Source organism: Rhinolophus ferrumequinum, chromosome 9 (genome assembly GCF_004115265.2).
Source record: "Rhinolophus ferrumequinum isolate MPI-CBG mRhiFer1 chromosome 9, mRhiFer1_v1.p, whole genome shotgun sequence".
In the NCBI taxonomy this organism is placed as follows: Eukaryota; Metazoa; Chordata; class Mammalia; order Chiroptera; family Rhinolophidae; genus Rhinolophus; species Rhinolophus ferrumequinum.
Window position 1 is genome coordinate 42,668,822 of NC_046292.1, and position 14,205 is coordinate 42,683,026.

General features: G+C 47.0%; 1 long non-coding RNA gene across 1 annotated transcript in view; it reads left to right on the plus strand.

The window, feature by feature from the left end:
• Positions 1-14,205, plus strand: part of LOC117027177 (uncharacterized) — a 169,228-nt gene that overhangs the window by 12,870 nt on the left and 142,153 nt on the right. Inside the window, exon 2 of the long non-coding RNA XR_004423877.1 lies at positions 10,430-10,495. This is a non-coding gene — a long non-coding RNA (uncharacterized LOC117027177). The remainder of the gene's footprint in view (positions 1-10,429; positions 10,496-14,205) is intronic.

Genomic DNA, 14,205 nt, shown 5'->3' on the forward strand with positions numbered 1-14,205 from the left:
ATAAACATATCAATTTTCCTTATGGTCTATAAATTTATCATGTGCTCAATAAAATTGCAACATGTCTTTTTTTTATATAGAATAGCTGATTCTAAAATGTCTATTAGAAAATAAACTATAATATCCAGGCAAACTGGGAAAAAGAATATCAGTATTGGGGGTGGCAATCTTTACCAGAGAGTAACACATATAAGAAAGCATCAATGATTTAAACAACCTGGTGTTAGTGCTTGAATTGGTATAGTCAAATAGAATGAGTCCAACAATAAGCCCATACTATATGAGGATTTAATTTATGATGAAAGTGACATCTCATATTTGTAGGGAAAAGATAAACTATTCAATAAATGGTGTTGGAAAAAATGAATAGTGTTCCAATTATTAGGACTGCATAACAAACCACCCCAAAACTAGAACACTTGTAGTGCTCACAGATTCTGAGTGTAAGGCTTTCTGGAAAGGCTTAACTGGGCAGATCTTGATTGGGGTGTCTTATAAAATTATAATCCGATGTTAGCCGAGGTTGTCATTATCTGAAGGCTTGACTCAGACTGGAGGATCCATGTCCAAGGTGGCTCACTCACACGAGTGGCCGGTTGGTGTTGTCTGTTGTTGTCTTTAGTTCCTCACTACGTAAGGGTCCTCATGGCATGGTGGCTCGTTTCCCTCAGAGTGAGCAATCCAGGAGACCAAGGTGCAAGGTGCAGATACCTTTTGCGATACAGCCTCAGAAGGCACATGCTGCCATTACCATAATATTCTCTTGACCAAGGAAGTTACAAAGGTCCACCCAGTTTTCCCTCTCTATGAAGGATCGTCGATGTCGCATCGTAAGAAGAAAACGTGGGATGGGATATACAGTGATACGGCCATCTTTGGAAAACACCAAGCGCCACAGGTAGACATCTGGTTATGCAACTTTTGTATATCCATACCTCATACTAGGAAAAATACTAGATATATTCTAATATAAAAAATAAACCCGTCAACTATAGGAAGAAAATATGGGAAAGATAATTCCTTTGCAACTGGAGAATCTAAATTTAATTGAAATTAATTAAAACTAATACAATTTTAATTCCTCAGTCTCAATAGCTACATTTCAAAGGGCCAATAGCCACCTGTGGCTGAGATTTGGAAGATGAGGAATGAGTGGAAGGGCGATGAGTGGGCCAAATGGGGAAGAGCATGTGCAAAGCTATGAGGAATGGAAAGAATGCCATTCCTGGAGCTATGAGGACAAGCGGAAGAGTAGTGCAAAATGGGGTGAGGATGTAGAGCATGCAGGACCACAGGGGCTGTGAGGAATTTGGAGTGAAGAGATCGGATTTATGAGTATGTATTAGCAGGATTGCTTTGGCTATAGGACAGGGAAATGGATGGGAGAGAGTTCAGGAGGCAGGAGACCAGGCAGAAGGTACAGAGGAGAAAGATGGGGCCAGGCCCGGAGCCTTCGGCACAGACCCTTTCCCCAAGGCCCAAGGTCACACCACCCTTCTAGAATTGGGTTTCGTTTCAGAGGGGCTTCTCCAGAAAACCTATAGCAAATTTGAGACTCTTGAGCTGAGCGTGAGCACAAGAAGGTAGGGAAGGCAGTCAAGACCAAGTGGAGGGGATAACCCAACCCCCCCGGGCTATTTAGCTTGGAGACTCAGAAACCAGAAATCACTGTAGCTGCCCTACTCTGCATGAGGGAACTGCCAGATCACAGAGGCCGTACCATCCCTGGAGAAGCCTGCAGTTTCCAAGGGCAGACCAAGGAGTGGAGGCCGAAGGTTTCTGGGCTTTCCCAAGGAGTTAACAAGACGGTTCTTTGGAAGAAGTGCAGACTCATTTTCCCCCCTTCTTTTTATAAAGGCATCAATCGTTTGAGTCACTTGGAATAAAACTGTTTTCGTTGAGAAGATTTCTGTGGGCGCCCCAGTAGGAGTTGGGACAGCTGCTGTCAGGGAACGGCAGAACATATGGTGGTCTGTTGTGAATGCGATCTGTTTTTTGTGTTGTTGTTAAACTTCCTCTCCTTAGCATTGGTCCCGTTATGTAAGAGCTTGAGGGTCCATATGGTTTGTTGCATAAGATGCCAAAGACGAACACGGTTTTCTTTTGTCCGGCAGCTAGTCCAATTGCTAGTTTGGAAAATGTGTGGACACAGTGTCACATGTAGGCAATGGAGCCAAGTAGTCCTGGATTTGAATATCGGTTCTATCATTGCTTAGCTGTGTGACCTTGGGCAAGTGACCTAACCTCTCTGAGCTGAAACTCTCAGAGACTTGATTTCCTTCTATGCAAGATGGAGAAAATAGTACCAACTTCATACAGTTGGTGAGAGGATACAGAATTAATAATACTAATTATAATTATTGAATATCCAACATTTTCAGTTCTGCACGCTTTATAAATATTATTTTGTTTAAATTTCATAGAACCCCCCCCCCCCGGAAGTAGCTACTATAATCTTCATGTTTCAGATGTGAAAACCGAGGAGCAAATCCTTCATCTAATAGGAAGCCTTAGAACTAAGACACAAATGTATGTTCCTGCATGGATGATTCATTGACATCGTGCCTCACTGCCTCCAGTGCTGATAAAGTACTAGGTACCGCATGGGTGCCTGATACATGGGAACCTAGAGTGTAAGTTCCCTGAGGGCAAGCCATTTGGATGATTTTGTTCACTGCTGAGTTTTCAGCGTTTAAGACAGTGGTGCCGAGTAGACACCTGACAATCAATTTTGGACTAAATAAATGGATTTGCATTTATGACATAGTTGTCAGCTCTGGAGGCAGACATGCTTGGGTTTGACTCTCAGGTCTGTCATTTACTAGCTGTGACCACAGGAAGTCACTTAGTTCATATTTTGACACATACTCTTTTCTGTATATATGGGTTAATGATAATTTCTCACAGTAACTGTTCCTTTACCTGCCTTTTTCCAGGCACACAAACAAACCCTGTGTCCCAGGCTTACTCATCTGTCCTCTACCCTATTTAAAATGGCACAAAACCCAAAACTTAACACTACAACAACAATCTTACCTGTGCTATCTAGAGCTCCCATAAGACATTGTCTTTAGTAATGCAAATATATGCCAAGATTAATGTGTTATCTTGATCAGAGGGCTTTGCACTTCAGCAAGTATATTCTTGAAATGTGGTAATTTAACCCATGCGTAATTTGACTAGTGGTAGAATTCCAGCCAAACTAGAAAAAAAGTTCATCCCGAGAAGGGTTCTCAGGTATCACTCTGGCTCAGTGGAAAAGAAAGTCATGACCACTGGTGACATCTGCATAGGTGTGGAAGGAGTCTGTGGAGGCTTGAGTGTCATCCTGGACTAAACCGATCTTCCCATATTTTATAGTTGGGAAAACTGAGGCCCCAACAAGGAAAAGTGACTTGCTCAGAATCAAAGAACTAATAGGTATCAGAAGCAGAATCCGATTCCTGGTCGGTCTGATTCAGAGTCCAATGTTCTTATCCTAATCTAACCTATAGGTTCAAGACAAAGCTTCTCCAAGACAAAAGAAAAGGGAAAGGGAACCAACATTTATGGAGCACCTTCCCTGGTCTGGACATCTGGTGAGGCACTATAAACATTTTCTTTTCTCCTTATTACAGCCCTGTGAGGTGCGCAACATTACCCCCATTTCACAGATGAGGATACAGAATCTCAGAGCCGTGATGTAACTTACCTAAGATCCCAGAGGAGGAAACAGAAGCCTGACCTATATCCCATCCCCACTCCTGCCAAAGATTTGAACCCACCCTCTAGGGCTAAATACTCATCCACCCCACAGATTCCAGAGTTAAGCATCTCTGCTCTCCCACCTACAGAACTAGCTGTGAAACCTTGGGCAAGAAACTTAACCTCTCTGGGCCTTAGTTTTCCATCCTTAAGTAAGAACAATCAGCATACATTCCTCAAAGAACGTTGTGAGGATTAAATAAGCTCAAGTATTAATATATAAAACTGATGATTACAGAGCCTGGCCCATAGTATGTGCTCATTCATGTTGGTTACAAACCAACCAATCCAGCACATGCAGCCTCCCGCCAGTCTCCGGGGAAGGCAGAGAGGCTGGGATGGCCTATGCAGGGCCCCGGGGGGGCTACAGCCAGGCCCGGCCTCCCAGCGCCTTCCGTCTTCACTGAGTGTTTGGCACCTGGCCCAGGACTGAAGAGTCCCCATTCCTCTCTCCTGTCAACTCAGCAGAACAAACTGTTTCAAGGGAAGGTGTTTCCCCTTCAGAAAATGTTCTTGCAGGCCCTGGAGGCTCTAGTCCTGCACGTAGGCAGCGATCAGGCCCGACAGGACCTGGGCCCCACCCTACACAGCCATTCTTCTCAAAGTCTGCATCCTGCCGAGTCATAAAAGGTAGTGTGTGGTCTGAACTGCTGTTGTCTTATAGCAGCACAGTGCACTTTGCCTGTGTGACGCCTTTTCACTCACTTCATCTCTCTGTGCCTCAGTCTCACACCCTTTACTATGGGCTGGTAAGTCCGGTCAACTATTTGGAAGGGAGGTTGGGAGAGACCCCTGGAGACACTGCCCCCCCACCTCACTTCCCATGGCTTCCTCAGATATCTGCAGTCGGACCTCGGTCTCCTTCACCCCACCGCAGCCACCCCGGGCTAGGTCACTACCCTGAGTCTAAATGACACTTGACCCCTAGGCAACAGTGGGAGCGCTCTTTCCTGGCTCGCTTCTTGCCACGGTGGTCTCCTAATTTTCTTCTTCCCATTCCTTCTCATTCTCCTTGGAGGGGTCCTTCCCCTGCTCCAGTCCTTAAATGTTCAATTTCTTCAAGATTCAGTCCCCAACCTCCTCCTCCCTCACTCCACACACCCTCAGGTGCCTGGACTCCTGGCTTCATGTACCATCCCCGTGTTCAGACTCTCTTGCACACAGACCATCTCTCCGGCTTCCCTCTGGCCCTCTCCTCCTGGCTGGCTGACACTTGCCTCAAACTGCACTTGTGGACTCCTCGTCAGCACCTGGCCATCCAACCTATGATCTGAATCTCAGAGAACTGCACTGCCATTCAGTCAGTAAATGTGCAGTGAGCACCTTCTGGGTGCCAGGTTCTATTCCAGGTGCAAAGGAGACAGCAGGGAACAGAACAAAGTTCCTGCTCTCATGGCATTTACATTCCATCTGTCAAGATGTCCCACGACCTGGACTCATCGCAACTCTCTTCTCACTGCACATACAATTGGACACAATTGGACACTTGTCAATTCTGCTTTTGTACTATGACTTGAATTGGCCCCCCTCTTTCCAGGCCATTCTCACTGCCATAGTTCAGGCCACGCTTCCTACTTGGTCTACCAGCCTCCAGCCTTGCCCCTTCCTGTCCACTCCACACGGCAGCCAGTGCCATTTTTTCTTTTTAGAAACACAATCTGGTTATGCTACTCCTTTGCCTAAAGCCTCTGTGGCTCCTTTCCATCACCTTAAGGATGAAGTCCACTTAGCTGGCTGGTGTGAATCAGTCCCTGCGGGTCTACCAGAGGAAAGAGAACCAAGAGATTAGTGATCTAGCTATGTATCTGTCTATTTATTTGTCTGTCTGTCTGTCTGTCTATCTACTTACTACTTAGCTAACTCTATCCATCTAAATATCAAGAGATTTATTTCCAGGAATTGGCTTCTGTGATTGTGGGGTCTGGCTAAACAGATCTTAAATGTATAGGGCAGGCTGGCAGGCAGGAAACTCTTGAGCAGGAGCTGCAGTCCACAGGCAGAATTTCTTTTTGCTCGGGGAAACCTCCGTTTCGTTCTTAAGACCTATTAAGGAATTGGATGGCGCCCACTCAGATTATTGAGGCTAATCTTTACTTAAAGTCACCTGATTGGTGGATGTTAACCATATCTACAAAATACCTTCACAGCAACACCTAGGTTGGTGTTTGAATAACTGGGAACTGTGGTCTAGCCAAGTTGACACATAAAACTAACCATCACAATGTGATACTTTTGGACCGGTTCCACGCTCGTCTCCCTCACCTCTTTTCTTTCCTCTTTCCCTACCTCCCAGTCTAGGCTCCGTCACCCCTTGTTCTGTGCCAGCTGGCCTCCTGCCACCTGTCCTTGCACAGGCCTGGAATCATCCCCACCCTTTTCCTAGATAACTCCTATTTGTCTTTAAAACCACTCAAGTGCTGCCTCCTCGGGAAGCGTTCCTTGCCCTCCTCTCGTGCCCACCCCCCGTTATCCAAGCCATGGCGCTGGGAGCTAAGAGCTCTGCGTCTGAGTCTGCAAAACCCCTACTATTCCCATGAGCTGGAAACTGCCTGGTGGCTGCACAGTCTGCCCCGTGAGCATGTGAACGGCTTTGGGACGAGAACTGAATAACTGTCACTTTCTGTCACATCACTCTGTGAAGTTCTCACATTGCACAAATCCCAACCAGCAACTATTTATTTACTTGTGTATAAGCTCCATTAGAATATTAGCTCCATGGAAGTGACAAATCATGCCTGTCTTGTTGAGGACCTACGTGTGCCTGGCACATAGTAGATGTTCAATAAATATTTTCGGAGTAGATGAATTCATATTTGTTTGAATGAATTGAACAACAAATGCTTAAGTTCTAGGAATTATTTTGGAGGCTGAAAATCATCACCAAGAAGGACGGGCCTGCTCTCAGGGAGCTTATATTCTAAGAAGGCAAGACAAACAGCAGTAAGTAAACATAAATAAGCAGGATAGGGAAAATGTAAATGCAATATGACTAAGTGAATAAATGAAGGGATGAATGAATGAACAGGTGGAAACAATATATAAATATATCTGGCTCCCTCAAGGGGAAGAACTTCATTGGGAAAGGGACGGGAATCCGTGGATTTGGAGTAGGAATTAGAAAGGTCTGACTGCTCTTAACTGCTGGTAAGTGCCTGGATAAACAATCGAGCCCCTTAGTACCTAGTAAGTTCCCACATTTGTGCTAATGGGATTAGAGCAACTGCTTCGTTTGTCTCACAGGGCTGTCATACCCATGAATCTGCAAACTTAAAGGAATTCAGTAACTGTAAAGCTGTACAAATGTTAGGGTTGATATTGTAATCGTTGCACACAGAGCACTTTTGTTCTGAAAATTAATTGCATTGTTTAGTTGGAAAGAGGCAGAAAAGTATTTTGGCACGAGACAGACCTGGGTTTCGGTTCTATGTCATCCACTCAATAGTGAGCCATGTGACCTTGAACATGAATTATTTCATTTCTTTGGGCCTCAGTTTCCTGATCTGTGAAAATGGGGACAACACCTACATCCACCTCTTAAGACTGTTACCAGGTTTAAACAAAAGTCCAGGCCAAGTGCCTAGCATAGGGTTAAACCCATACGAAGGGCTCAGCTAATATTAACTATTAATAGTCATTCTGTCAATCATTGGTGGCTGTTCATAAATGGAGCCATTCATGGTTCAATTTCTCAAGTCTCACTTTTCTGCCAGGAGTCTTTATGCACCAGCACCTGTGATTATGCAAAACTTCATTTAAAACCATAATCAGTGTCCAGAACATAAACAAGTGGAGAATTTGCTGTTCCATACCCTCCCTCCCAACTTTTCAAAAAAGTATTTTCTGGAACATAGAGAGAGATGCACTCTTCATTTCTGTAGAAAATCAGTGTTCCAGGTTTTATGATCATATAACCCTGAAACTGTTATGTTTTTTCATGTAATGCATTTTAGAAGTCCCATAAAAGAGTCCTTGTCAAGAGAAAACACAGCTGGTGCCCAATTAGAGAGGTGATTGAGACTAATCGACCAGGAGAGCTCTTAATTAAGCTGGATCCCAAGCTACAAACAGACAGACGGCAGCTGGGGAGCTGAGATGGCCCCACACGCTCCTGTAAAGGCGGTGAATGAGACGGGTACGTGGTTTACTTCAGGAGGCAAAGAGTTGGGGATTTCAGTGACACCTGAATTTAAGACTGAAAGATTGGCTCTGCCAAGCCTGGCACCTGATTCGGCCCGTTCCTTTCCATGTGAAGCCTCAGCTCTTGAACCTCAATTCAGGTACCTACCTTATTTGTAATCGCTGGCTCCTGGAACATTTCCAGAAGGGAAGGGCGGTCATCAGCTTCAGGAAGGCCCCCAGCCTGCACTTCTCTCCTGCACAGCCATCTTCAGACGACTGCTATGTGGGGACAGAGCCAGGAGAGCAGTTTCCAGGCTCTGGGCCTCACGTGGAAAGGTGCTGGCTCGGTTATTAGATGGCCATCAGCTGTAATCAGATGGCCGTCCGCTGTGGCTGGGTGGCCATCAGCTGTTACCGGTTAGCCGTTAGCCACTAATATAACTGCCATGGCTACGGTGGGGGGTTGGTTTGTTGGCAGAGAAGCAGACAGCAGGTTGCGCATCATGTGGCTCCTGCTTCCTGTGTCTCCAACCCAGCCGCCAGCGAGAATATAGTGGTATGAACCCCCTATCCATGGCTCCGCGGGTGCTCCTTTTTGGCCTCACCATGTCCTGCGTTCTTATATGGGGGGCGGGAGCTGAGACCCCGCATGTCATGCTATTTTCCTTACCAAACCCCTCCCAGCAGCACCCCCTCCCAGCAGCACCCCATTCTGGCCCATTGCTGCTGCTGTCTCGGCCCCTCTCCCCACTGTGCTCTCTGGAGCCCCTCTACTGTAACCAGCACACTGTACCCAATTAAAACCTTGCTGCTCTGTGTGCCTCTGTCTCCACACCTTCAGTGGAACTGTTGCAGAAAAAAACGGCAAGAAGGACCGAGAAACTCAAGTGACACGCGGAGATCAGGGAGACACAGCTTTATTAAATGCTCGCGGGCTCAGCGGGCTCCTTCCCAGAAGACTGAGCCCCCAGCAAGGTTTTGAACAGGTTTTTATGGGTTGGGGACTTCCTTGAGTCGGGGAAGGGGTAGGTGTCGTCTGGTGATTGGCTCAAGGTGTGGCTTGGAGGGGGTTATGCGGAAGTGGGCTGGGGCTAAGGCTGGGGACTTCGGTCTCCGCTCGGGCCACCATTTTAGGTCAGTTCCACGTGGCAGGGAACCATTTTAAGGTCAGTTTCCCCGTCAGAACCTGTATTCCTTACTCTCTCCGTGGAGCTGGTTTGTTTATCCGTATCCTCTCCTCACCCCACTGCAGGGCCAATAAGCAGGATCAGGTTTCTTCTTTGTCTCCCAGTGCTACCTAAGCCATAATCCTCTGCTTTCTGTGACACACGCACACACACACCCCTGCAGCCAGCAGCCAGGCATTTGGTAGCCACCTATGGAAAGAGATGCTGTACCTGCTGGCATCAAACAGTTGCTGTATGTGTCTACTTGTGAGGCAGTCTGAGGCATAGTCGTGCGCCCCACAGCCTGGGGATCACCTGGAACCTTCTCAGAAAGGCAAATTCCTGAGCCTCACCTCAGACCTCTAGGGGAGGGGCCCAATGCTCTGGTTTAACAACCCCCCAGGTGATGCTGATACTCACACCTGTGGGAGAACGACTGATGCAGCATGTAACAGTGTGGGCCCTAAAACCAGTGCTCCTGAGTTCAGCCCCCACTCTGACACACACGAGTGTGCAACCCTTGGCCAAGTGATACAACTCCTCTTGTGCTACTATATGCTTCTTTTTCCTCATCTGTCAGAGGGGAAATAAATAATACCTTTCTGCAGGGTGTTGTGAGAGAATTGAAATGGCTATACATCCTAAATATTTGGAACAGTGCCTAGTGGATAATAAACTCATGAATGCTCTTACTGTTATTATCAATGAGTGGCAGTTCTAATAGACCCCTGGTGGTTAGACCTTTGCATTTCTAATCCTCCTGGTTGTGGTCATCTGTGGCTTTTAGGTGACTCTTCTACATCTAGTGCTTCTCTAGCTGTCCACTGTAGAGGAGAATGGGATTCTGAACACGCCTTTCTTTGAGGTCTTATATTTTATATTTCCACGTTTGAATATTGCAAAAGATCGTTTCCAAACCTCATCTCCTAGTACAATTTGCAGCCCAGGAAACTGCAAACTTCTTAACCAGAGGCTTGTTATATCCTTCCGTGGACCCTCCTTGTCCCCAGGGAGTGGAAGCGTCTCCATCTGTCAGAACCTTTGACCACCTCAGCTCCAGGGCCCTTCACCTTTTCTCCAGCTACCTACACTCATAGCCACACCTGGCTCTTATCTTGGCTGGCTGTTGCTCCACCCATGAAATCTCTAATGGTAGGGTCTTATTCTCCAACCTCTTATCTTTCCAGAGCTCTCACCAAACTGGCTCTTTGACCTCCTCCTGAATTCCAGCCTCTGGACCCCTCCCTTCTTTTCTTCCAAGCCTTTCAGACCTTGGCTTCTCACTCTTGTCCTGCCTTGTCTCCTGCCACACTGATGGATGGAAAACTAGTAAGAGCAAAAAATAAACTTCTGTGTCTGTAAGCCACTTAGAATGCTTTTTCTCTTTTTTTCCCCTATAGCATGACCTGGCTCTTCCTACTGAGGCACCTGCCTCCTCGGTGAACGTGAAGATGAAAGGAGGTCATGTAAGTAGAGCACCAAGCTGGGGGGGTCTGTTCTGTAATAATTGCTCCAGAAATATTAGATATTACCCTTACCACCAAAATTCATAGGGGCCCATGGCACTACCTTATAATGTATCAAATTGTTCTTATAATGTATCAAATTGTACCTTATAATGAATCAAATTGTTCTTCTGTACAATAGTGATTCCAAACTTTATCCTTTATTTTCCCACCAAATCCTCAGGCTTCATAAAGAAAATAGAAGTGATCATGTGGGAGCTTTCTCAATCAGTTTTCTCCAAATCCACAAGTTACATTTTCCATCCTGTTTTAGGGACAATTGGGTTCTGTCTCCTGACCACAGGAATTGGAGGGTAGAAGTAGGAGTGACTTCTAAGACTGGGAAAGATTGAACATTATTCATCTATCCGTGCATCCATCTATCTGTCCGTCCGTCCGTCCATCCATGCATTATAAATACCTAGTAAGAAGGGATCTGGGCTTGGAGAAATGTGATTTGATAATGAGGGAAGACTAAAACTTAAAGGGATAGCCAGTCTAGACCTATTCTTCTTTCCCAAGTCTGCACTCTCTGTGCTTTCTCTTCCTGGCCTACGCGGGTACATCCAGTGGTCAAAGCTGGGAAGTGGGAGGACCAGAGTGACACTCATGAATAGGTCATCCTGCCCCTATCTTGGGTATGTGGAGGAAGGAAACAGAAGGCCAGTGAGGAATCTTTGAGGAAAGCCTGAGGAAGCGGATTTCGTTGCTTGAAACTCCATCCTTTCTCCTGGGCTACGTGAGCAGTTGGCACACAAAGAAAGGCCTGCACACTTCTCCGACCTCCAGGCAGGTTTCCCTGGAACCCCAGAGAGGCAGACAGACAGACGGTAATGTTTCTCCTCTCCAGACAGCATCCTCAGCAGCTGCCACTGACTCAGCCTCCCCACCCTCCGAATGGGTGGGGTAGGCAGGCAGCCCAGTCTGCAGGGTTGCCACTGCAGGTGGCACCAGGAAGAAAGTCGCAGACATATGCAGACACAGAGACCTTTGATTTTCCCCCAAACTCGGGGACATTTGCAACTCTCCTCTACCTGTCACTTGGCCCCACTACCTTGTTCAAACACAAACAGCCATCAGGGCCCTCCCTTGGAAATTAGGATGGTCAGTCGTTGGAGGCGCAGCAGGTCCAAGCTGAAATGGCCTGAGGGACTGGCTGCATTTCCCTGGAGGAGAAAAGGACCATCCACCCGTTCCAGGAAGACCCAGGAGTCCTGGCTGCAGGATCCAAAGAGCTGGAAAAGCTGGCAACTCATATCCAGGGTGACTTCCCTGTGAAGCACAGCAGGCACAGCACCTGGGGACCATGCTACTTTAAGTGAAAGAAAATGTTTTCGTTTATGATATTACTGTGTTTGCCTTTATGCCTGTGCAGTTGTAGAGTACAATGATATACACATGTATGTGTACATGGATATTTATATTTATGGGAAAACAGTGTCCAGGAAGCTGAAAGTACCTGGAGCCCAGGAATGTCATTGCAGCCTTGCTCACGTCACCTCCCTGGGTCTCAGTTTCCTCATCTTGAACGTGCAGAGCACGTAGCACCGTCCTCACTGTTCCCTCCCCAGGGCTCTCCCGGAACAATCGCGGACCTGACCACTTCCAGGTTTGTCCAATGTGGAAGGTTCCTCATGTACATACTATGCTATGTGACGGCCTCATCCCTTAGGCTTGCATTTGAGGCCTTTCACTGTTTTCCACTTGGAGCTTCCATCACTCTCCCCCTTTCCACAGCTCTTCAGCTAGAAACACCGTGCCTGGCACTGACAGTTTTTGGAACACGCTGAGCCTTTGCACACGCAGGGCCCTTTTGCTTCAAAAGTACCCCCTCTTCTCTGCCTGAGGGTCCCCTATGTACAGCACCACTACATAACTTGTGGTACCCAATGCAAAATGAAAATGTGGGGTCCCTTATTCAAAAATTGTTTAGAACCTCAAGATGGCAGAGCATTAAACCAAGTCTGGGGCTCGTCTGAGCGGGGGACCTGGTGCTGACTGCACGGGCTGAGTGCCTGTGAGGCCAGCCCTGCCTCCTCTTCTGAGGTCAGCCCAAATCCTACCTGCCTTTTGAAACTGTCCATGTTCCCCAAGACAACAGGAAGTCGTAAAGAATTCCTTATGCTTCAGGCACTGTGCTAAGTGCTTGATACAGCCAAGGTCTTACTTAATCCTAGCAACCACCCCATGAGGTAGGTAGTGTCACGGTCCCCATTTTGCAGATGGGGAAGTGGAGGCTCAGCAAGCAGGTGGCAGAGCTGGCATGGAAACCCAGGACTGCCTGAGTCCAGAGCTCATGCTCTTATCAGCCAGGCTGTACCAACCCTTCTGACGCCATGGCTTTTTAATCTTGCCTCTGCCCTCTAATTTCAAAAAGCCCCAGGCCCTGGCCCTGATCCCGCAGTCCCTGGGCATCCACCTCAGCACCTCTGCCCCACCTAAACACCCTAAGAAGCCAAGGCACTTCTTCCCAGCCCGGAGTAGCTTCCGGTTTCATGTTTCAGGGGATGTGTTGAAATATCTTTTCCCTGAGATACCTGTGGATTATCGGTCAGCCCCTCCACATTTCCTTTGACCCCAAGTCCAGGACATTTGGTCTCCATAAGTCACCGAAGCCCTGTGCCTTACCTCCAGTGCCGGTATTAGTTCAGACCCTCTTTATCCTGGCCAGACCTCAATGTCCCTCTCGAGCCCTTCTCTCTCTCCAATCTGACACCCTGTCGCCATCCTATCTTTAAAAAAATGCAAACCTCGTCATGTCTTCCTTCTTTAAAATCCTTCTGTGGCTCCCTATTTTCCTCGGGTCCCTTAGACTCTCACACGAGACCCTGCCCACCACCTCCCCCCCACCACTGGAGCCCTCCCACATGGTCATCACGAATTATTTGAAATTCCCAGAACTAGTCATGCTTTCTCATACCCCCGTGACTGTGCACAGAATGCTCTTCTACCCGGTATGTTCTTCCCCAAACTCGTAGAAAACCCCTCCTGACAAGTTGAGACTCATTTAGTCTCACCTCCTCCAGGAAGCCTTCCATACTGGCCTTTCCAAAGGCTGAGTTAAGAGCTTCTCTCCACCCCTGTCCTTCCCCCACCACCATAACTCCTAGAGCTCTTTTCTGGTCCAGTGTTTACTTGTGTCTATCCCACTGGGTTCATACGCCTGTGAAAGTAGGGACCGCATCTGATTAATCTCTGTGTCACCGGCCTCTGATATTAGACCTCTTTGGGATCCAGAAAGCACACAGTAGGTGTTTTATGAATAAAATCTATAGATGAATGATGATTGGGCCAAGGTGCATCTGACCCTGTTCACTTGTCTGGCATCAGGGGCCCTAAAGAAACACAGCTGGGCATAGTCACGTCTCTGCAGCAGGCAGAGAACAAGTGTCTCGGTTAGAGTGGGAACATTGGTGGCTCCAGAAGGAAGGAAGATGGACAGATGGATTGATTACCTATTGTGCTTGAAGCTTCTGAGAGGAGACTTACATTCCCACAGAGAGGAGATGGATGAGTGTACTTAGAAAATGAATCATTAAAAATGGAGACCTTAATTTCAGCAAAAAGAATAAGCTGTACGAAAGCAGAAATTTAATTGTATTGTGATATGGTTCAGCTATGATATCCATGTCCACAATGCTATAAACACCAAACCTAACCAAAAATTATGT